The following is a 23,977-nucleotide window of genomic DNA, read 5'->3' on the forward strand; positions in this document are numbered from 1 at the left end:
GGAAACTCTGGTGGAAGTCTGCAGCGGTTCTGACGTACACACTCACACATACACACACTCGACAATGTGCATACGCACATGTCTACGCACACACACAGGCCTACACATACTTATACACAAGTACACACGTAACCCCCCAAGAGGAGGGGCAGGCTCAGTGGACAGGAGCCGTTTCTAGAAACAATAACTCCAATGAGTAGGGTCCTGTCGCAACTCATGATTGTGAAAAACATCATTTCAATTCAAAATTTCAGATTTCAATTTTTTTTTTTTTTTTTTTTGCGCGCCTTTTCTGAGTCAAGGTTGGCGCCCTCTTGGGGGACTCACCCAGACCGACCACCACCTCCTACATAGAAGGCCCTATCACTGGTTTCGTCATGTGACCAAAAAAGGCTGACTCAGAGTAAATTTCCCGATGAAAATCGCTTTAATTCTCCTCTTAACTACTAAAGCTATTATTTTGAGAACAGTAGTTCACCAAACATATTAACATTGATCAAAGGAGAAATTAAAAGTTTATTTTCCTAGTTAATGCTCTTTTTTTTCTGTAAATTGAGCAAATTATAAGAAAGAACGTAGGAAATAACAAGATTACAGTAACCAAATTTTCCAATACATTGTATCATATCCGCATGTTTTTTAAGCAGTCATATTAGATTCGAAAAATAATGTCTTAGTTATCACTATCATAACGAAGTAAACATAAATGCAAAATTAAACTCCAACTATCATAGACTCATATTTACACAAGAATACCATACTTTAAATTTTCCCATCCACTATCGTAGAAGCGTTTTCACGTAGGGGAGACCGGGGTTAGTTGTTACACGGGGTAAGTTGTTACATTTGAATTTAAAAATAACCGACAGGAGAAACTGACTTTCCTTGCAGTAGATGATAGCACTCACCCATCTGCATTCCCTGACAATCACTGGAGTACTTGCAGTCAGCAGCATGGAGAGTGTTTAAAGAAAACGGTTTTTTGAGTCTGGAAGTAATTTTTCTTTCCGCTGTTATTTTTGTATTTGTGACGAAGCCGTTGCAGATAACGAATTTATTTCTATACCATGTGAAAGCCTACATTTTTAAGTAAGTGTTAACGTATTTAAAATTTTTGTACAAAGATATAATACCAGTAATATGTGCCAAGAACTAAAGTGGCGTCGTATGGGGCAAGTTGTTACAATTTTGTTGGGGTTAGTTGTTACAAGTAACAACTTGTCCCATTCAAGTTTTAATTTAATATTATGTTTTCTTTTTAAATGTGATCTGGCGGGGGACTATAAAAACAAGACCGGCAGGAGCAAAACACCTAGAAAAACATACCTGGATGTGGCTAAAAAAGTAATTGCAGGTAGTTCATTACGAAAGGCAGCCGACGAATTTCATGACACTAGAGAGATTCTGTAGTAAGATGAAAAATGCTAGTGGTGGTAAGAAGTATTTCAGATCTGTTTTATTGCATGATTTAATTCATATAAAGTACTGTAGTTAAATGACGATAGTAATAATAGCAATAATTCTGATATCTTTCATTCTATGATTAATTTATTGTTAATATGTATGCTTTAATAAATAATAATAATAATTACAACAATGATAATAATAATAAATAATGTATTATTCGAATGTAGGTCTTTCTCCAACGCTGCAGGAGTGCAGAAGTGAAGACGGTTCGCAAACGGAAACCATAGGTAAACGCCACTTTAAAAGATACACCAGTGAAAAATGTATTGCAAGCCGAAGCTGGGAAACAAAAATCTGTGAAAAGGAAATTGTGTCTAACAGAGAAGAAATCAACAGACACAAAGGCAAAAAAAAAAAAAAAAAAAAAAAAAGCAGAAAGATGCGTTTAAACAGTGCGTCCTTCGGATGAACAGGCACGTAGCTAGAACTTTGTTAAGGGGGGGGGGGTCCAAAGGTGCACGAACTTCAAAAGAGGAGGCATGCTAAAGCAGAATTACTAGCTCATATCTACGTTAAAAAAATAAATTCAATTCAAACTAATTATAAGAATATGATAATTAACTAAAATTAATTAAATAATTGAAATTGATAGAGCAATTAGTTAGAATTAGTTAACTAGAATTAGTTCAGTAAAATTTTATGTTAAGTGGCAAAGAAATTATTGTCAGTTTATAAAATTAACATTAAACTAAAAGTTATGCCATACTAAGTTTCCAAACATGGATAAAAAAATTCCATCATATAAGCTTCCTCTGTTCTGATGCTTGGAAAATGAGTGATATAATTCCTATTAATAAAAAATCCACAATAAAAGAAAATCGGAAAACGAAAACTGTTCTAAGGATTACTTGGAAAATGCAGGTGATAATTTAATAAAATATTAAAGTTTTGTTTTATATTTCAACAAAATATGTACAAGTCATTTTTTTGAAAAAATAAAGAAATCTATATTCATCGAGTCGAATGTATAACTGTATGAATGCTACAACGTAATTCCACCACTCTGTTCGATTTGAACAATTCTGGCAAAATTCAACTACCCTCTCGACAAAAATATTAGCAAAGTTTCATTAAAAAAACTTGAACTAGTTCTTTATTTATTTACGTTTATAACATTCTCTTGATAATAAGAAATTGAATGAAATTTCTAATTTTATCCGTTTTCTAATTATCATTTCTAACTATCATTTAAAAGCTTGAACAAACTATTAACTCTTTGAGGGTCAGAGACTTCCTTTGCTGCAATCATTTTTTTTTAAAGGCGTATTGCCGTTTTTTATCGTTATTATTTTTTTGCAACGAATTGGTAAAATAAGCTATCTTAGGATCCGTTATGGTATTTTTCTTTCTTTGTAATGGAACTTCGTTAAAGACTTTAGCCTTTTCGGACCTAGTGCAAACCACCGATATGGCATCTAGTCTTTCATATGCTACCATTAAGGCGCGGATGTGACTGGCACAGGAAATTGTGACGCCGAGTTTCCAACAAATGGAGACACTTGAGCTCTCTGCGATGCGAAACTGCACTGTTTAATTTTATCAAGCCAAACGAATACCTTAGAGATCTTTTACCTGGCGAATAATGGAATGTATAACGAATGAAATTAAGCATCTATGTATTTTTATTTTAACAACATTTTGGAAAAAATGTAAATGATTGATTTTTATAAATGTTTTTTTATAAGGTCATGAATGATTTGAACATCATTGGCAATTTTCATCTGATGTTTGCAATTTGATGCTTCATTTAAAAGATCAAGAGGAGGCATTGCATCCACCTATCTCACCACCAAACACGAGTTCTGTTTATTTTGCTGATACAAAACAACTTCTGTACAAATCAGTCTTTTTCAAATTGAAAAAATAATTGTAAACAACTACAGGGAAAGTGGCAATATGCTCTGTTACGAATTATCGTGACAATATTTGATTATAACCTGGTTACTTTACTGTCTTTATTAGCAGTAAGCAAGTGTCAGACTCGAAAATTTCATAATTTGGAGTCAAACGTCAAATTTTGATCATTAAGGTAGTCTTCGTCCCGTTTGCGATAACACAGCAGCATCAAATTAGATACATTTTCAACAATACGTTTGCATAAAGCTAGTTAATTTTTGGAAACTAAACTTATAGGTTTCTCATAGCCTCAGTTTGCAAATTTTTTGCTTCTCAGTCATCTGATATTCCAAAGTCTAAAGACAATCTTTTGTAAAAACTCTTAGAATAATTGTGGTTAAAAATCCAGTAATGATTTAAATCAATCTTCTAAAATTAATATAACAATAATAACACTTCTGATTCTTTCATTTTAAAATTGGTATAATTTCCATTCTAGGAGCAATTTTGTAATCATCCTGTATTCTCGAAAGCATATCATATTTTATGACGTAGGTATTGACTTTTTTTTTCGTTCTTTTATGTGATGTTAGTAAAATATATTCTAATGCAAGAAATAGTAAGTAATTTTAACTTAAAGAAATTAAGAGTTAAAAAAAAAAAAAAAAAAACTAATATAGAAGTGAAGAACACAAGAAAATTTACCTCGCATTCACCTTTTTTTAATTATTTGCTTGTAACGCAGTAAATAGCAGAATTTTTCACCTGATAATTTATAGTTAAATGCACATTATCCGTTTTTGTTACGTTTAATGCTACCTTCGCAATTTACTAATGATGGATGCATAGATGCTTTCTAAATAATTCCTCAGTACAAAGGCGGTAAATAACAATCAGAAAATTTATTCCAATTAAGCAAATATAAATATGCTTTACAGTCGAATCTCGCTACAACGCGATCCGACTTGCGCGAAATGGCTATAACGCGAGTTTTTCATGAGTAATGATTTTTTTAGTGCGGACACAAATTACTCGCCTGCAACAAGAAATTTTTCGGAAAAGAGCGGCGGAGAGTTAGAATGGAATGGGCTTCGTTGACACTAAATATTGGTTTTGTGAATGGACTTTCATCCCTTTAGCACCGAACAACGCTTTGCTTTAGTTTATACAAATAACCGCTCCGATTCTTAACTTTTTTTTTTTTTTCATTTTACATATGAACGTTGATAAAAAATACATTCTGATGCTGCATAAACCTCCTTCATTTTTTAAATTAGAAATATTTTTACTATAGCTATATTGTTAAGTGCTATAATAATGCTGTAGGGTACATACTGTAAATACCATACAGCTTTATTTTAAGTTTCTCTCCCCCATTAATCATTGATTTTGTGCTAAATTACAGAATTTTATGTCAAATAATAACGCTTTTTCTAAAATACAGAAAAAGTCGGTTCTATGTAAAAGATACTGCAATATATAGTTCATAAATGGTTTGAAACAATATGAGAGGTGTTTACAAACGTCTGAAACAATTGGGCACGCTTATAAAAAATTACTTAACATATATCTTGTTCCACAACGCGAAATTCCGACTTACGCGAAGTGTCTTGGAACGCATCCCTCGCGTAAGTCGGGACTCGACTGTACTTGGAAAACGGAACAACATCGAATAAAGATTTTATTCTTCAGTTAAAAATGACTAACGACTCTTTTCTTGGGACCATAGACTCACAATTCAGTAAGATTTAAAAGTACGAATTTCAAATAATTACTTTTAAATTACATGTGTTAATATGGCCGAACTTGCAATTTCATAAACTAATCACAGTAAAATATTCGAGTAATTTTCAATATCATTCTTCGTTTTATAAAATTTTGATACAGCGAAAAGTAATTTCGTTGCATCAACTTCAAATTTTATTTATTCACTTATTTTGCCTTCAAACACAAATTCTTTTTGGGCATTTATTATGTTTCATGGTCATGTTTAAATATTGGGTGGAAAAACATCCGTAAAAAATCTAGTTTGTTTCTCAGAAAGGAGAGAGAAGTTTCTCAATGTTATCTTGAGTTAAAAATAAGCCACAAATGTTCAAAAAAAAAAAAAAAACGAACTTTTTTCAGGATTTCAGTTCAAAAGTTGTAAGCTTCTGGCGACATAAGTAATCTATTATTATTAAAAATAAACTAATAAATTTAAATAAGATTATTAATCAAAATATAAAATGAATCTGAAATGAATCATCCCAAAAATATAAAGAGCGAAAATAAATTGATTAATAACTAATGTTCATTTTTTCTCATCCTCAAACACACGAAATGGGCAGAATTTCTTTTTCGTTGCTGTCTGAACTTAATTTTTAAATGGGAAAACACATTAACACATAAAATTGCTCGCATTGTTAAGAAACCTTTAAAAGGGAACTACAACTTACCTAGTTTGTGTAAACTTAATTTTCTTCTGATTACAAATTTGTTCTAGATATGTTTCCTATAAGTGTGTGGTAGACAAATACTGCGTGTTAAAACAGGAAATAATAGGGAATTTCAATTACTGATTCACCAGGGATGCACCCCACTCTGACTGTCCTTCGTGCAGAATGTGTCTAGGAAATCAAGTCCAAACGGGAAAAGAGTCCACACAAAAAGGAAAGAAAGAAAGAAAACCACGCCAATGAGACTGGGGGAATGTTTGTTTTCAATTACTTTGCCGATGGCAATCTAGTGGACCAAGGGAAAGGGGCCGAATTTCAAGGTCACAACCCAGCTGAGTTGAAAGCAGAAACGGAAATTTGTCATTTTCGGATGGACGCGACACAGCAAAAGAAAGGCGGCAAGAGGGAATTGCAGTTTCACGAGGTTCTCGTGTTCTGAATTGACTCGGGTGTGGGAAAATTGTCGATTAATGGGAATATTTAAGGGGAAAATACCGGGTTTCATTAAATTTTTCTCTTTTGAAAAATTTTTGTTGACGTGAGGTGCAACAACTGACAAAAAGCAGACAGTGGTCTTTCGGGAAGGGGTGGGGGGGGAGGGGTTCCGGACCCCATGGACCCCTCCCTTGGCTACGTCCTTGGGATGAAGATGATGAAGACTGGTTCTGCATAGAGTGCTCTAAACCGTACTCAGAATCCAAAAAACCAACTAAACGACTTCAGTGTCGTAATTGTGAAAAATGACACATGCAGGGACCGATTTACACACCTGGATGCCCCGGGCACTGACAGATATGGTGCCCCTCCCCCCAGAAAAAAATATAGCTAAGTGTCGATAAAAAGAAAACTTTTAAATATCGATTTCATACGAAAAAAGTTAATAATTAAGATGTTTTGCAAAGAAATCATTTAATATAAATCTAAAATAATTTTATGGTTTTCATGTTAGAAAATTTTTTGCAGTCGCAGATGGAAAAACTATGATACAAATGGTAAAGGTAAATCATAATGTGCTTTCTGCGCATCAATGATTCTTTATATATTTTCTCCTTTGTTTTCTTGTAGTAAATTCACCTATAATGTCCTCATAATCAAGTTTTTGGTCAAACTCCTTGTATTGATAATAGAACTAATAAAGATAATTTACCATCAGAAATGAGAGTGCGCAAAGGACACTTAATTCTCTTCAATAGCGAAAATGATCGTTCTCCACAATTTACTAATATGCTTTCATTTAATAAAAAAAATTATCAAGTGACAAAAAATTTTTTTTGTTCCCTTTTAGTTGGAGACTCCGAACATTGGTCCCTGAAAAAAACATTTGATGACAGAAATTTGGTGCCCCCTTTCCTTTGGTGCCCCGGGTCCGGGCCCCGAATGCCCTGCCGCAAATCAGTCCCTGGGCACATGACCGATGTGTTAAGTTTGATAAACCATATGCTTATGAAAATTGTAATTCGCGGACAATGATAATGCTGACGATAGTTTATTAGAATAAGTCATTAATGAAGTAAATTTGTAAAGCCAAAAAGTTTTTGATTTTTAACGTGGTTAAGAATTTTTAAAATTTAACAGAATAAACCAGAAAATGTTGAAAATTCATTTCATTACTAAAATATATCTCATGTAACGACTAACCCCATATTCTGTAACAACATGCCCCGTGGTGGGGTAAGTTGTTACAATCTACACCTATTCAAGAAACTTGAAATATTTTGGAGTAGTGACTTCTAGTCATTAAAAAAAAAAAAAAAAATATGTTATGAATGTTAAACAATCTAGATGCATTTTTAAGTTTCATGCGTGTAAATAACTAAAATAGTTTAGCGTAAAAAAATATTGAAAAAAATTGTAACAACTAACCCCGGTCTCCCCTACTCAAAGCAATGGCTATCATAATTAAGTATTCTAAAAAATGTATAATTGAATATGGTACGCGTTCTGCATAGATATGAAAATATACACGGAAATTACGTCAGTCATGCGTCACTATCTGCAAAACAAAGTAATCAAAAGAATATTTTGCGAAACAGAAAGCAATATTTGAAAAAATGTCAGTTGTAGGTGAAATATTTCCTTCCTGTTTACTTTCCTTGGCGACCTAAGTTTCATCTTTCACAATCAATTAAAACAAGTTTTTAGCTTTATTCTTATAATTTTTCGTGAAGTTAGTAGCTGCATTCCATTAAAATATTGAAATGATGAAAAAATTTAGCGATCAGAAATTCTTTTATGCAAAATGTAAAAAAAAAAAATATCTAAAATGGTAAAGTTTTGTAAATATTTCTTTCATTGTAAAAATGCACTTTGCGAGAAAGAACGAGCCATTGATGGCTTGAAAAAGAAATCAATATTTCTTACCTGTTTTTATGTTGTAAATTATATACATTATAGACAGTGGTATAGTGCCTAGTACAGTGTACTAGACTGGTACAGTGCTCTTTCTAGGCACTATAACAGTGGTGTTCCCATAGGACTCCACATACGCCGTATACTCTCAAACTTTTTTAAGACATGAACCATATACCCTCAAGCTCTAAAAATTTTCATATTATGATATATTATGTGTATCAGAAGTTCCCAAACTTCAGACCTCCATGGACCCCCTCCAGAAAAATTACGAACTTCGTGGACCCCCTCCCCCGTCACGCAAAAAAAAAAAAAAAAAAAAAAAAGCCACAGTTAAATCTTTTTTTTTATTTTCTAATATATTTTTACGCTTTTTTCCCTTTAAATTTATTAATTAATTAATTTTTAATTTTCAGAGCTCTTGTCTGGTTTTCATTTTTACCTTATTATTTTGAGTTATGAAAGTAAAATTCTATTTGAAATTAAATTAGGATTAAAAAATGTGCCTCAGTGTTTGCATTTTACTTTATTTACGAGTAGTTTTGTAACACTATGAATTTCGTCATGTACACAAAATTAGTTAATGTGTAGTGTGTTTACTTCCGAGGGTCGGGACGGGGGAGGGGGGTGCTTCCCGCATGTACTCGAGCGAGAACTTTTTTATTCCTCATAAATGTGCTTTCTTTTTGAATTAAAATATCGTTACGACGTCCTATAAATAATATTTAACGTTTTAGCTGGATAGCACCACGGAACCCCTGGCATGGACTCGCGGACCCCCAGGGGTCCGCGGACCACAGTTTGGGAAACTCTGATGTATATGATCGCATACACATATTGTGCGTAATGGATTACTGGGAGTATACCATCAGAAAATTGATGGGAACATCACTTATTATAGATTATTGAAGTTCAAAAGATTTTCATTTCTTTTTTATTCTTCATTACAGTGGAATAGTACAGAAATGATTTTATATTTGCCTAATTAATTTAACTATAAAAAGGAAATCCAGAGTGAACTCTGCTGTCACAGTAGCATTTTAGTGCAAAAAAAAAAAAAAAAAGGCAAAGAATTCGAATTTTAATTTGAAATTTGCGCTCGCGTTGAATAGTGCTGAGAGCGCTAAATAGCTAAATAAGTATTTTTGAGTCGGCCGGTTCCCAATACGTCATCGCTCATTTAAGGTAACTAGGGCCGCTGTATAAATATATAGAGCCGTGTATATAGGGCTTAAGGGGAGGGGAAACCTTAAAAGTAACTACTGATGAGGCCTTCTTGTAGGTAGTGATGGTCCGACCCTGTTTCGAACCACATGAATCATTCATCATTCTTTTGCAAGGTTTCTAAGTTCAAAACTTTCAAAAGATCTCTTTCTAGATTAGAAAGAAGAGTTTATTCGCAACTCCAACGAACTACAGGGGGAACTGCAGTCACTGTCTAATGGCCGACTTAAAAACTGAAACAAACGCATGTGGTAACGAAGAAAATGCTAAAAGTGTTGTGATTTTTGTTCGTATGTACCATATTTCTTGCTTTATTCTTTTTAAATTAATTTTTCAAAGTCTTGTGTGGATATTCTGGCCCACGTAGAAAGAAATGAGAATTCAAGAAGCAATACTAAACGTCAAAGATTAATGCAAACCACGTAGTTCGTAGTTCTAAGTAGCTATTTCCACGATGTTGAATTCAATATGTATCAATTCTTGATAAAACTAAATAATAATTGCGGCCTGACAAGAACAACAATTAATGCTAGAAAATTCAATATGACATTACAAATTATTATCGAAAGAAGATGATACTTCTTTGCCTTGCTTGGCTAGCGCTTATTGTTTTGCATTTGTTGCTGAGTTATTTCTCTCGAATTCCCGAATTGGTTAATTAAAAATTTTCTGTTTCAGTTTTTCTAATTTCTGAGTTACGATTTAATTATGTCAAGTTATGCAAATCATCTACAGAATTCTTACGGATATATGGTGGTAGTTTTCTTTTCAGTTGATTGACCATTATTTCTTTTTACTTATCGAATTCTGTAATCTTACTACCATTTTATTCCACTCATGATAAAAATTAAAAATGGTTTAACTAAAAACGCGAAATCTCGCTAAGGCTACTTTGCTCGCACAATACTAAAACTATAACCCTAAACAAATTTTGCGAAAACCTTTCAGCTGAGAATAAAAAGAATAAAGTAAATTCTTTCTCGGTGAAACATTTTTCATTTTGTTCTACGATAATATATTCAAGAAAATATTTTGCATACCGTCCATTCCAACTAAATGCTGCTGTAAAAGATGGTTAGTTAAATAATTTAAGATTAAAAAAAACTCATATTCTTACAAATTCACACAAAACAATAAAAAATTTTACCTTGGTGTAACGTTATCCAAGTTCGTTAATCCAGTTTTCGCTTTCACTATTTTCAATCAACTCATATTTTAGAAGGAAATAAGGAAAACTAACATCATTTTGAGAAGCTCGAGAATACTACTAAGGGACGAATTAATTTCTGTAGCTGAAAGCAAGCTAAGACTCATCGATTGCGTTAATAAATACTCAGAACAAACTGCCTGTGTTTACGTCAATAGACACACGTGGAACGCAACGTGGCAATGTTTTAGTTTCATCGGCAGTTTTGTAAATCACCGCAAGGTAGCGTATTCGAGCGCTGGAGCATCTGCTAAGACGCCGGCGAACCGGATTTTTGTCTGCTACGGTAACCACAATGCCATGAGAGCCCATTCTAATCAGGAATGGGATACTTTCACGTGACGTCACAGCAGGTTTGTTTTGCATAAGACACGTGACTTTAGCATAGGACACGTGATCTATGCAGCTTTTGCTGCTTTGTTTTGGAAGCCCATTGCTGTCCACCCCAGCTTCAGCTACTTGTCATCACCAGTGAAAAATTGGGTAAAACTAGCATTTTATTAGTCTCGCTGTAATATTTGAAAGATTTTAGAACAATAGAAATACATGATCATTCTGAAAACTTCTGCAAAATTTTTTCGATGCATACGAAATGAATATGATTTGCAAAACCAATGAAAGGCTTGGAAGTTTGTAAAGAAAAGTTTGTTTTGAACCAGCATGTAAGTGAACTACGAACGGAAATAATGAAAAGTTATTTTTCCTGAGATTTTGCACCGTATTTTATTTATTTTTTAATACATTACAGAAGAATCATGAAATGATATTAAGTGTTTAACTACAATGTTTTTTTTTAGAGTTCTAGATCGATATATAGAAGTAAATAGTGCATTAGGTTTCTTATTTACTCTATGTACAGTGTCTTTTTTATTGCCGATATTCTAAGCATTAAAGAGTCAGAATTTTGATTTTATGATGAAATGGACAACTAATAAACAAGTTGCCTATTTTTTCTCTGCTGGTTTTGTCTTTCAAAGTCAACCAATTTTTCTGTTCTGTAACTGGAGTGTAATGAATGACATTAGGCAGTCACATTAAAGTGACATTTGGTGATTATCCATCCCTCGGAAAAGTAGAAATGTTTCTTTTATGACCATACAAAACAACTGAAACCAAACTTCACCCCTTTCCCCTCTGAAATGCAGCGACATCCCTTTCAATTTTTTTCTGGCTACGCCAATGTTACAAGGACTTTATTTCTTGACAGTCGAAAAATTCAAACTGCAGTGAATGATGATAGCAGATCATTATCATTATTCAGCAGACTGTTTTTTGCTAAGCAATTTTCAATCTGTTGCGAGAACCCTCAGTTTTCTTGAATTTAATGTGGCTTATGTTTAGGCGAGCCAGATTTTTGTACTGTTCAAACGGAACATCGAAAAACTCCCCCACCCCCCTTCAGCATAGCAAGTATTCAAAAGGGTAGGGATTTGTTCATGAACAAACGAGTCAAAAAGAACGAATCCTTAAAATGAAAGATCCATTCGTTAACTAAAAAAATGAACAACCATTCCTTTGAACGGTGAGCATCTGGAAAATTTTATTGATGCACTTGTGATAAAGTCACATTTTTAAAAAAATACTTTCATCTTCAATTTTTTAATGGGCAATCAATTTCAAATTTCCTTTTTCTCAATGCGAGTACAATATCTTCTTTTCGAACCTTTTTACCTTTCTGCGTTATTCATCATTTTTTCTTTAACCATTGCAGTTAATTTTCTATTTTCCAATGTAATTAAATTTACATTAAGCAATGTTTTGTGTAACTGGTTTGGGCTACTAGCAAAATGTTTGGACATTCCACTTCTTGTCCCAAGCACCTGCTAAAATCCTTCTCACGCTTTCTGTCACCAAAGTATATTTCTAAAAATAATTTTTATCACTTTTCTGGTGATCATTTTATCTTCTATAACATTCCTATCAGCTACATTCTATATTGATTTTAATTTGATTTTTAACTTGCTTGGCGATTTTGAAGTCGCTTATTTTACATTCAATATCCAGGGATTTTTAATAAAGATTGTCTAATTAGTCCCCCATTTAAAAAAGTGTTGTCTTTTTTTCTTCTGCTCTCATCGGTACTTGTGGAATAATTTTGAAATTCTCTAATATTTAGGTGAGTACCTTTTTTTAAAATTAAGTTCTTCGGTACTCCGGCTGAGCTACCAATACATTTGTTGTTACTTTTTCGTTTCGGCAACTGAGAAATGACTTACAAAAAAAAAAAAACTATAATTGCTTTATACATTTAAAACCTGAATAAAAAATTTTTGATCAATTTTTCATAGGCATTTTTTATTAATTTAAAATAATTTTAGTTATTTTTTCTTTAAGAATATTTTACTGATCTAATGAAACCTTTCGAGTCTAAGTGAGTAAATTGTGCAGAGATCATCTGCAATTTTTTCAAATGTACGAAGTAGTTCAAATGAACGAGTTGAATGAACAATCCTCTGATGTGTGTGTATGTGAACAGAAAATTAAATAGAATAACATTGCCCACCCCTGTTTTTTTTAGAGTTTTAGAGAGTGGTTCATTCTCAATGCCAGGGGTGCCCATTCCCATCAAATTCCATGGTGCAAATCCCCCCCCCCCGCCCCCCCCCCCCCCCAATGTGACCAGACGTCCTGCTTTTTGTCTTAGCGGGAGTGTCCCGCCAAAGTGTCTCGCTTTGTCGAAAAAGTCCTGCTTTTTTTGTTTAAATTCTGTCCACACAAGAAATATAACATACAATCTAGATTTTTTAAAACGTAAACGCTAAGAACGCCATGTAAAATGTTATTCTTTAATGTTTAATTACGCTGCAAGTACAAATGAAAATAATAATTTTGATTAATAAATTTGTTGTGTGATGCAATATTCTTTACATCAATAGTACTAAATTATTTTTCAACTTGAGTTCTTTATTGGTACATTTGAGTTATTTCTTGGCATTTTTCTGTTACGTAAAATATTAAGCCTGTGGGAAAAAAAAAGCTACTCAACACCCCCCCCCCCCCCCAAATTTTCTCAACCCTCTTTCCCCCCCTTTTTTATTTTCTAGCTCTCTTTTTTATGTTTTATTTTTTAAAAATATGTTAATTTATTTTTTAAAACATTTTTATTTATTTCTTTATTGAGTAATCACGATTGCTTATTGTTCTCATTTGACCGTTTTTGGTGTCCGTGCCTTTTTCAACTTGAAGCAGAAATCTCTGCAGCACCACCGCCCACCGTCCTCTGCTGGAGGCGCGGCTGCTCCGGTTTTGAGCTATCTGCTTCTCCTGGTCGGAGGCGTCCATGTCCTACACACACGCACGTTCACACATACACACACACGACTTCACACACCATACACTCACACACGCCTACGTGCATACACACAGGTCTACGCACACACACAACTATGCACACGTAACCACCCAGGAGGAGAGGCAGGCTTGGGGGGGACAGGAGCCGTTTCTAGAAACAATAACTCCAATGAGTAGGGTCCTGTCTCAGTTCGTGATTGCGAAAAACATAATTTGAATTCAAAATTCCAGAATTCAAATTAATTTTTTTTAATTTATTTTTAATCATTATTATCATCATTATTTTATTAGAAAAGTTCTGTGATATGCCAATGAAAACACACATACACATACAAACTAAATAAATAAATGAAATGAACTATAAACAGAATAAAATAAAATAAAATAACTTGAATCAAAAATAAATCAGTAAATAAATTTCAATAGAAAAATTAAAAAATCCCCTCCAAAAATTTTGATAGCGCAATTTGCGCCATAATCCCGCTCTGTGGGCACTCGTGCTCAATGCCATGAATAAATGGTTACTAATTTTAATGATAAATCAGGGTTAATAAATAATACATAATGCAATCAGATACATTTAAATATTTTATTTCCTACACGTTAATATTTTTAAGTTACTTTAGTAGGAAGGAAAGCTTTGAATGAGAAATAAAAATTTGAACGATATTTACGCATTCTTTGCATTGGCCAGGACTGTTTTAGAAAGTCTTTTTTGTTTTTAATCTCGCTGTAAAAATTCCTCACAAGCTAATCCAATATTAATTTTACAGGTCAACTTTACCTCAGAGCAAGACTAACTTATGTCCACAATCACTACTTTATAGGAAAAAAAAGGAACATTTGTCTGGATCATTCAAAGGATAAGGGGTGCGCTCTTTTAACACTGGTAAATAATTACAGTTGATTGTTTTTTTTTTTTTTAGAATTACGTTTGCATGACTCGATATGGACTAGGATTATACATACAATGCAGAAAATCGCAATTTATAGACTCGTGTCAGTCTGGCTCTGAGGTACAGAAATGAGTTTTTGGACTTTTTCGGTCATCTGTAATCAAATTTATCTTTTTCCGCTACGTGAAGTAAACCAGCCAGGACACCGAGATTTTGTTTGAAAACCGAGACTGTCATGATCAAACCAGGACTTCTGGCAATCCTACTTATAGTCTACAATTTCACCATCCAATAATGACTTAACCTTCCGAAATGGCTACTGAATGATAGATTTTTCTGTATGTTGCAGTGTTATATTTTGTTGCTTTTATATTTTTCTTAAATCTTATGATAATACCACCAACATTAATTTTAAAACTCATATATTATTGCTTATTACAAGAAAAAGAAAGGATTATTTTCTCATAGCATGAGTATTGGAAAATAAATATCATTCATTGAAATCTGTTTATTGAAAACTAGTATTACATTAGTTTTTATGAATCATAAGGCAATCAAATGTAAAAATAGTACATGTCTGTATCATTGTATTGTTTAATAAAAATATTTGTTTGTATTTAATGAATTTATTTTTTCCATTTAAATCCATATTCACTTTAAAACAGCCTAGGCTGATACCACAAGAAGTTATGATTCATTAAGTTTGCTTCAGATATTGAACCAAAAGTGAAAACATATAAAATGCATTAAATTTGAACCGGAACAAAAGAGCTTAACTTTAAATTTACATTAATGTCATACTACGTACTGGTTTCATTTCAATGTATATTGTGACTCTGATAAGTTTAAGCTTGACCTTGATAATGTTTATATTCTTTTGGGATATCAAGGAAGGGTAATTGGCACCAAATTGAGTTGGGTTGCTTTTGTAGAAGTTTCTCAAAAGTATTCCAACCCAAATCCGTGCAGCAATTACACGTCCCTTTTTCATTGAAGTTCCCAAAAAGAAGTAGTCAAGGTCAAGCTTGCATTTATCAGAGCCACACTATAATATTTTCTTTCTCAACACCAACTTTTTAATTCATTTTATAACTTTTGATACTGGACCCAAAATTCATGATTTTTTGTATCATGATTTAATTTTTAATTGCATTAACTGAAAATTTAACTGCTACGTTACAGATTCATCATTTACACAGATTACACATTTATTTATTATTATTAAGCTCAGCGTTTTCGATTTGAAAATTTTAATGTACTGAAAAAAGGTGGATAGGGCGGTTTTTCCCAGGGTGGACAAAATCTGACAACCTTGCCTTTCGGTGATATTCCGCATAGCTTTGAACCCGACATTTCTTTGAAGAAATTTCTCAAGATACCATTTAAGGATTTTTTTTCCTCTACTAAATGCTTTCACTTGATTCATAGCATATTATAGGATTCTAATAGAGAATTTTATCAGTTTATATTGATTGTTTTCAGTTGTAAGACGTGAATTTTTTGATAAGTTGACCAAAAGTTTAAAAAGATGTGATATATGGAAATTCACTGTATAATATTGTTTACATTTTGTTTCACTAGCTGTGAAACTAGCTAGCAGACGAGTGACCGAAGCAATGGTTCGGTCACTCGTCTGGTCATCAGTGCTGATTCTACATTAGCTACCAGTTTGTTTGGCACTCTAGGCTTCCTTAAGAGGTTTTCCACCTCCAGCTCACTCACTTCCTATGCCGGGCTGATGAGTGCTAATAAGCACGAAACTGCAGTCCTCGGCTGGAATTGACTGAGCTGGCGGTGTATTTCATGTATTTCCGCCTTAACCCTGGCTATAGGGTGGTAAGTTACTGAAAAGTATATATGGACTTTCAATATTTTACCCCGCCATGGAGAACAACATAGTGGCATGTTCTAAGTATGAAATCTCTCATTACACAGCAAATCATGGATTATACAAAGTATAGTTTTACCATATGGACACATCAAGCCATTGTTGAGTACATATAGATTATTGTGTGTGTGTGTGTTGTATTTTTTTATTTTACTTTATCCTGGTAAACTTTGCTTCTTTAATAATAAATTGATAAAAATTACCTCTTATCCATACTATTCACTACTTACTAGTAATGAGACTGCCTATTGTTTGGGAGGAAAACTTTTTGATGCTTGAAATACATATTACTCATTAGTCTTAAAACCAATTTTGAATGTTCAACAGTTTGTATAAAAAATAACAATGACACATTCAAATAAAATAATTTTATTTTCAAAAAAAATCCATTGTTTTTATGAAAATCAGTCTTCTTGTGTGCAAAATTTTTCGCTATGCCAATGAATCTGATGGGATGTTAGCCACTTCAACTGTGATAACCTAGAAATATATGTTGCATGCAAATCCTTCTCGTTTGAGTATGAAAGGTTTTTTAAGAAAGATAAAGTTCTGCATCAATTTCCACACTACCTTAAAGTGGCATCCAGACAGGAGCATCATAAAACAGCTTCTGAACATGACCTAAGATCAAAAGCACTCTAGTGGGGATGCCACTTTGGAGGTATGATGCAATAAGCGCATTACCCCTTTTTGCAGAAGCAAGGCGGGTTCCCCAGGAGGTATATTTCCATCACAGAAAAGATATTTGCTACTATTTTTAAAATGTCATTAAGAATTGATGGTGTAATAATCATTTACAAGAGTTGTTAGATAGTTCTAACTAATGGGAAAATTTTATACCAGGTATGTATCCAATGAAGGTGTAAGAATTGGAACATTTCTCCATTTATAAATGTTCATCCATCTGAAAATGCAGCAGGAAACTAAAAAATACAAAATTGTGTGTGGAAAATCAATAATTTTATGTAAGGACATTACACAAATATTTTATTTACTTTGAAAAATAAAAAATCATTTATAAACAGAAAAGATATTAAAAGTAATACCTCTAGTGTGATACTTTAATGTCCAAAAGAAAAACATTTACTTGAATTGACTGGTTCTCAAAAATATTCATGGGTGCAAGCCTTCATTGAGTTAGCACACTTTGTCCTTTGCCTAATATTTTAAATAAAAGAAATGAATAAAATTGTAGAAAAGTTATCAAAATTCAACATTTGACAAAAAAAAAAAGAAAAATTAATTTGAATTATGAAATTTTGAATCCAAATTATGTTTTTCGCAATCATGAGTTGCGACAGGACCCTACTCATTGGAGTTATTGTTTCTGGAAACGTCTCCTGTCCCTCCAAGCCTGCCCCTTCTCCTGGGCCTGGGCGGTTACGTGTTTATAGTTTTGTATATGTAGGCGCGCGTTCGTGCATGTGTCGGCTTGTGTGTGTGCGTAGACCTGTGTGTATGCACGAAGGCGCGTGCGTATGTGTGTAAAAGCGTGTGTGAGTGTATGAGCGTGTGTGTAAGTAGGACATGAACACCACCGCCGAGCTGATTTTAGAGGACAGTGGTTAGGACCAGAGGAGCCGTGCCTGCAGAGGCTCCCGGTCCAAGCTGAAAAAGGAACCACAACGCCAAGGATGGTCAAATGAAAACAATTAGCAATCGTTATTGCTCAAAAAAAAAAAAAAAAAACACAAATAAGCAATTGTTGAAAATGCAAGAATATTAATGAACAACAAATGAGCGATTTTCGGAAAAAATGTCCTGTTCGTAACGCTGGAGAATCAAAAATCAGGATACTACGTATAAAAAGCGAAAGAGATCCTTAAAGAGGCATAACAATTTTGTATCGGGATGAAAAAAAAAAACTATGTTTTGTTACAAAAATTAGAATTGTTTACAAGACATTTAAAAACATATGAATAATTTTCCACATTACAGTCAAATCTCAATAACTCGAATATTCCTTTATCTCGAAGTTTTCATCAGATGCCAAACTTTTGAGACTGTTGTGAAAATTCCCCATAACTCGAAGTACCAACAACTCGAACGTTTTAGCCCATGGGACTTCGAGTTATCGAGAGTTGACTGTATTTCCTAACAAAGAATTAGTCTACTTATCTTCTGTTTCAAACATAAGTGACATTTCAATGAAGCACGGTCATGAAAATGCTTCATTAATAGATCAAAATATAAATGGAATCTTTCTTGCACTCAGAGTTATATTTTTACTTTCATAACTTAAAATTATATCAATGAAAAAACAGGATTTTTAAAGAAATTTTTAAATTTGATTAACGAGACTACTGTACTGTACATTGGTTTGAAATGCACTTCTTAATTTCACTTCAACAGCTTTTTCAAAAATGTTTGTATTCTCGTTGGGCCCTCACACCGAACATAGTATAACAGTAAAGCAGACCTGTAGGTACTCAGAAAAGTAATTTTGCATTGAAGGTGCACTGCTTGGCATTCAATTTATGGTACGAGATTTGGCGAATCACATAATATGTATACAGTATAGAAAATATGTTTAATCATCCAATGATAAATATAGAATGATAAGTGTTCTTCATCCCTTCAGCAGGAAATATACCTGAATCAATGGAATGCATGAGCTGTATATGAATGTTGAAAATTTATTTAACCTGAGAACTAATGTTCGGGGATGAAGGAAATAAGAATGAATTCAGGTAATTGCAGGACTAGTAGAATAAACCTTTGTATTCAACAAGAGAAAATAATTTATAGTTTTTTTGCACTTGGTGGTATAGTTTTTTTTTTTTTTTTTTTTTTTTTTTTTTGTACTAATAGTGAGACAAGTTTACAACATCATTTTTTTAATACTCAAAGCTAAAAAAAAAAAAACTGAAAAAAATGAATGATTTGTTTATAAAAATTCCATTATTTGATTTTTTTTTAACGGGAATAAATGAAAATTCAAGAAGTATTATATATATCATTCAACTTTACATGGGCAAAACTGATGTAAACATAACGACTATAAAGTGTAGATTAATGACGAAATAACTTACTATGCTTCAGCAGCTCGAGGCATAAAATTTGTATTCCTCCTTCTTACAAGATGGCTTGCACAAAAAGAAAGAAAAAGTTGACACAGCATCAGTTTTCAGTACTCTTTTTTAGTCCGATAAAATCCTTGTGGTCATACATGGCCGTCGTGACAACCTTGAATATCGTGATTTGACATTGACAACCGATTTATTTTTTTAGCTCTGTAGTTGAATGTGGAACGATTTTGAGGGATATTTCCTGCTCCTTGCATTCTTCTTTATCATCATTATTCGTTCATCTACACGCACAACCGCTTGTTAGCATTTTTCTTTACGAAAAAACCTAATTTCGACAGCTAACGCCACGCTCCCAATACCTTTAACATTACCATGTGCGTTTGTTTTGCATAAGGAGCCGTATCCGCGGTGTTCTTCTTCTTGGCGTGAAAGTATCCCATTCATTTTGGCTAAATCGGCTAGGTTGCTCTTTCAAAGAAGAAAACTATGGACAGTATTCACCTGACGTCACTGCGGGTAAAAACCCTCACTGCAGTGCATTGTGGGAACTGTAGCAGACGAAAATCCGGCACTACAGCGTATTATAACACTTGCTTTTGTGTGGCTTATAAACTCTTCTTTCTATTTAAAAATTGGAGGTTTTTTACGTTTTTAACTAAGAAACGTTGTAAAAGAATGATGAACGATTCATTTGATACGAAATACTCTCTTTATTATCGTATTTTCATGGGTTTAAGCCTCTTTGGTTCCTTATCAAAAACATGGTGAAAACTCGAATTCTCTTTTTATTTTCCCCGTTTCTCGGCATTTTCCATGCATTCGTAAGTCTTTTGAAGCCCTAAACATGTTCATTATGCGCATGAAGTCCAGTAATCCTTAAATTCGATTCGATTCGATTCAGAGTCACAACTGACTTCAACTGCATTTATGTCGAGGGCTGCATACTTAGTGCCTTGCCTCCATTATTATTTTATATACCGATAGATGGCAGCACCATCACCGGATCGAGCAGTTAATGAGAATTTAGAACTAGTCCAAGAGCTAATAGCTACCTGGTGCTAGCACCCCCAGAGGTATCGTTTCACTTGGAGGACATTGAGACCACGAGCATATTTAACGTCGCCCAGTCCCCTTTAATGACGACGGTGGGTCTTCGACCAGCAAGGATCGAACCCGAGGCCCTCCGGCCTTAATCCTTAAATAAAACGAGTTTTTTTTAGCAGTAGGACAGCTGATGGGACCATTGCCAAACCGTGAATAAGGTCTATTAAAAAAATTCAAACTCATATTTATAGATAATTTGGTACTTCAGTCATTGATTTCTCCAACCTTTTTTTATATGCTCTACTTATTGTTGATAAGAAGTGAAGAAAACAAATGTTTTGATTACGCACGTGTTTTTTTTTGTTTTACGTTGATACGATTATACATTGCTAAATATTTTAAAATAACAGAAATTATCAGATATAATATGTAATTTACAATGTTTTTTTACTTCTTACGAATATTCTATGACTTAATTTGTTTTGTTTTCTGAAATGCATTGTAATTCATTATTTATATCGTGTTTCGCTGAGACGATGATGGGCAATTCCATGATAAGGTCAACCAGATGATCAAATTTTCAAAATTAAAATTTGTAAACAAATGAGGTGTCATTTTAAAGGTAAAGAGTTGTATATTTTGAAATGCCTGTCTAAAATTTGATCACTTCAGTTATAAATAAGTTACAGCAGGTTAAACCAAGGTCAACATCTTGAGTATTTTCAAACCATATTTGGAGATTCTCGAAGAAATTCTGTTTTTTCCAAAAAATACATGCTAATATTATGAATTGAGATGAATAACCATTTAAAGATACAGAGTGTTGCTGGTGATGTTGCAAAAATGTGTCAAAATATAATTCATTTTGATTTGTAAAAGAATTCCTCTAGGGTACATTAAGTGTTTTACGTCCGACACCAAAATGGGCAGTTAATTGTGCTGAGCCAATAATTTTAAAGCTACATTCATGTATTTTTGGGTACAAAGTAAGAATTTCAATCTCTTTGTTGTAACCTCATTTAATTTTGTAACAAGTGAATATTTTTTACTAAAATCTAGGTGTCGGACGTAAAATTTTTTTTACGTCCGACACCATTTACGTCCGACACTGTGACATTCCATTAAATAACATATGTTTTCAACTGTGTTTCTCCTTTTTTTGCCTTTAATGTCAAAGTTAAAGTGAAACATGCATAAAAAACAACTTAATGAATTTATTATATATACATTTAGGGTTGATAGGGGTAAGTAGGACCACTTTTGAGAAAAGGTGTGTTGAATGAACGTAATACAGTTGATTAAGATCAATTTTGGCAACTTTGCCAAAACTATAAGTGTAAAAAGAAATTTGAAACACTAAATGACTGCGTCTATGTAAAGTTGCCTAAGGAAGAACCATTATCAACATTCAACCCATATAAATATTGATGGTTTTCTTTCATGTAAGTTTCACAAATAACTAATCACCAGCTTTTGTAGCTGAACTATCAATTCCTACTAAGTCATCATAGTTGTCTTGTATTTCACTAATACAAATATTTCATCAAAGTTGCTTTTGATTTTCAAATCCTCACTGTTAGGGGGGGGAAACTACTTACCCCATAGTGTGGGGATGTCTTATAGCAAAATTTTACGGGGTAAGTGGGGCCCCTCCTCTAAAACAATTTTTAATAATATTTTACACAAAAATTCTGATTGCAGTATGTACTTTAAGTTAAACTGTACATGAATGTTTAATGATCATAAAAAAATAAATGCTAACCGGGAAACACTTTGAAAAATGCTGCTTAAACTCGCCAAAAAATATTGTTCAGATTTTTTTTTTTGACTAAGTTCTCTGACCTAGAAAAAAATTCCACTTAACCCAAATATATGCAAAACTAATCACTATGATGAACCATGACATGATCAATGTAAAAAAGTATAAAAACCATATTTATATTTCAGTTTTGGGGGGGGGGGGGTGACCCACTTACCCCAGTGTCCCACTTCCCCCAATCAACCCTACTTTTGAATTTACTTCATAAATTTTGTTTCAGTATATGTAACCTATAATTTACATATTTATAACTGTAATCATTGTTATGTATTTACATTTAAGAGCAATAGTTTACATTCAATGTGAACAATTTACGTCCGACACCAAGCTAAAAATATTTTTTTAAATGATTTTATTCCTTATTCTATCATTTGAAAACTGATATATGCTTCAATCATAAGTGTACTTTAGAATTATGCTGTTTTTAAAATTAAAATGTAAGCCAATTCACAGATTTTTAATAATTTTTAAGTGAACCATCAATTTTACTATTTGTGTGTTTACGTCCGACACCAACTCTTTAAATTTTTTAAATTTATATTTTAGGGATATATTTTGAAAAACCAACATGATTTTTTATTCAGTGGGATGTAGTAAGTATCTTGTAAATAAATTTGATCATTATGGAACAGTTTATATTTGGTAAATGGGGCATTCCAAGGTATTTTTGACATTTATGTAGAGTCTGTAACGTGACCTTTTTTTGCCATAACTTTTTAATTTTCCGTTTGATTTGCAAATTATTTTAATTTGAGCTGGTGTGTTGGTAGGAAAAGATCAAAATGAAATAATATGCTAATTAAACAAAAAATAAAAAAGTTATGGCAAAAAAGGTCACGTTACGGACTCTGCATAAATGTCAAAAATACCGTGGAATGCCCCAAATGGAATTAAAACTGAGAAATTTTTCATCATTTTTTACGTCCGACACCATGGAATTGCCCTGATCGTCTTTTGTATAGATGATTTCATTGACTTTTATTCAAAAAGAAAGTCATTTTTTCTTGCAGGAAAATTAATATTTAGAGGAAGAATTCATTTCATTATTCTATAACGTTAATTTAGAGTGCAGTACTTTATCTTCTGAAAAATTCTGATGAATCTTCTTACTGCGAATTTTAACTAGAACTTTTTACTTTTGCATATGTTTTATGTTCACCGAATGAGCCCTATTTTAATATTGATTTGGAGGAAAAGGTGCTTTTTGCTCAAGTATAATTTTTAATTCGTGGCCAATGAAATGGAACCCCAAATTTATATTGTCTGTTTCATTCATTTTCTGGTCTTGGTATCCTTTAAACAATCGGAAGAAACACCTCTCACGGGCGGTTTTCCTTTATGAGAATTGAGGAATAGAACTGCGAACAATCTTCTTGAGAATCTTCCAGAAATTGATAACACACCAGAGGTCGAAATTAGCATCAGCTACTTAGGTGCCATTGGCAACGAATATTTTTTTCTTAGGTGCCGTTATGCTTTACTTGGTTGC

At 33.0% G+C, this 23,977-nt stretch overlaps 1 protein-coding gene and 1 long non-coding RNA gene across 2 annotated transcripts in view; one reads left to right on the plus strand and one right to left on the minus strand.

Moving 5' to 3' along the window:
• Positions 1-17,391: 17,391 nt before the first annotated feature.
• On the minus strand, positions 17,392-19,996 carry LOC129217784 (uncharacterized). Its single transcript, XR_008580253.1, has 3 exons — positions 19,629-19,996; positions 17,643-17,754; positions 17,392-17,519 (listed from the first exon to the last, which is right to left on the minus strand). It is a non-coding gene; the product is annotated as an uncharacterized LOC129217784 (long non-coding RNA).
• A 1,003-nt stretch (positions 19,997-20,999) lies between these two features.
• The window catches only part of LOC129216063 (prolyl 3-hydroxylase OGFOD1-like), a 70,820-nt gene continuing 67,842 nt past the window's right edge, over positions 21,000-23,977 (plus strand). Inside the window, exon 1 of the mRNA XM_054850204.1 lies at positions 21,000-21,098. The gene's annotated coding sequence lies outside the window, so the exon portion shown is untranslated. The remainder of the gene's footprint in view (positions 21,099-23,977) is intronic.

This window comes from Uloborus diversus, chromosome 2 (assembly GCF_026930045.1).
Source record: "Uloborus diversus isolate 005 chromosome 2, Udiv.v.3.1, whole genome shotgun sequence".
In the NCBI taxonomy this organism is placed as follows: Eukaryota; Metazoa; Arthropoda; class Arachnida; order Araneae; family Uloboridae; genus Uloborus; species Uloborus diversus.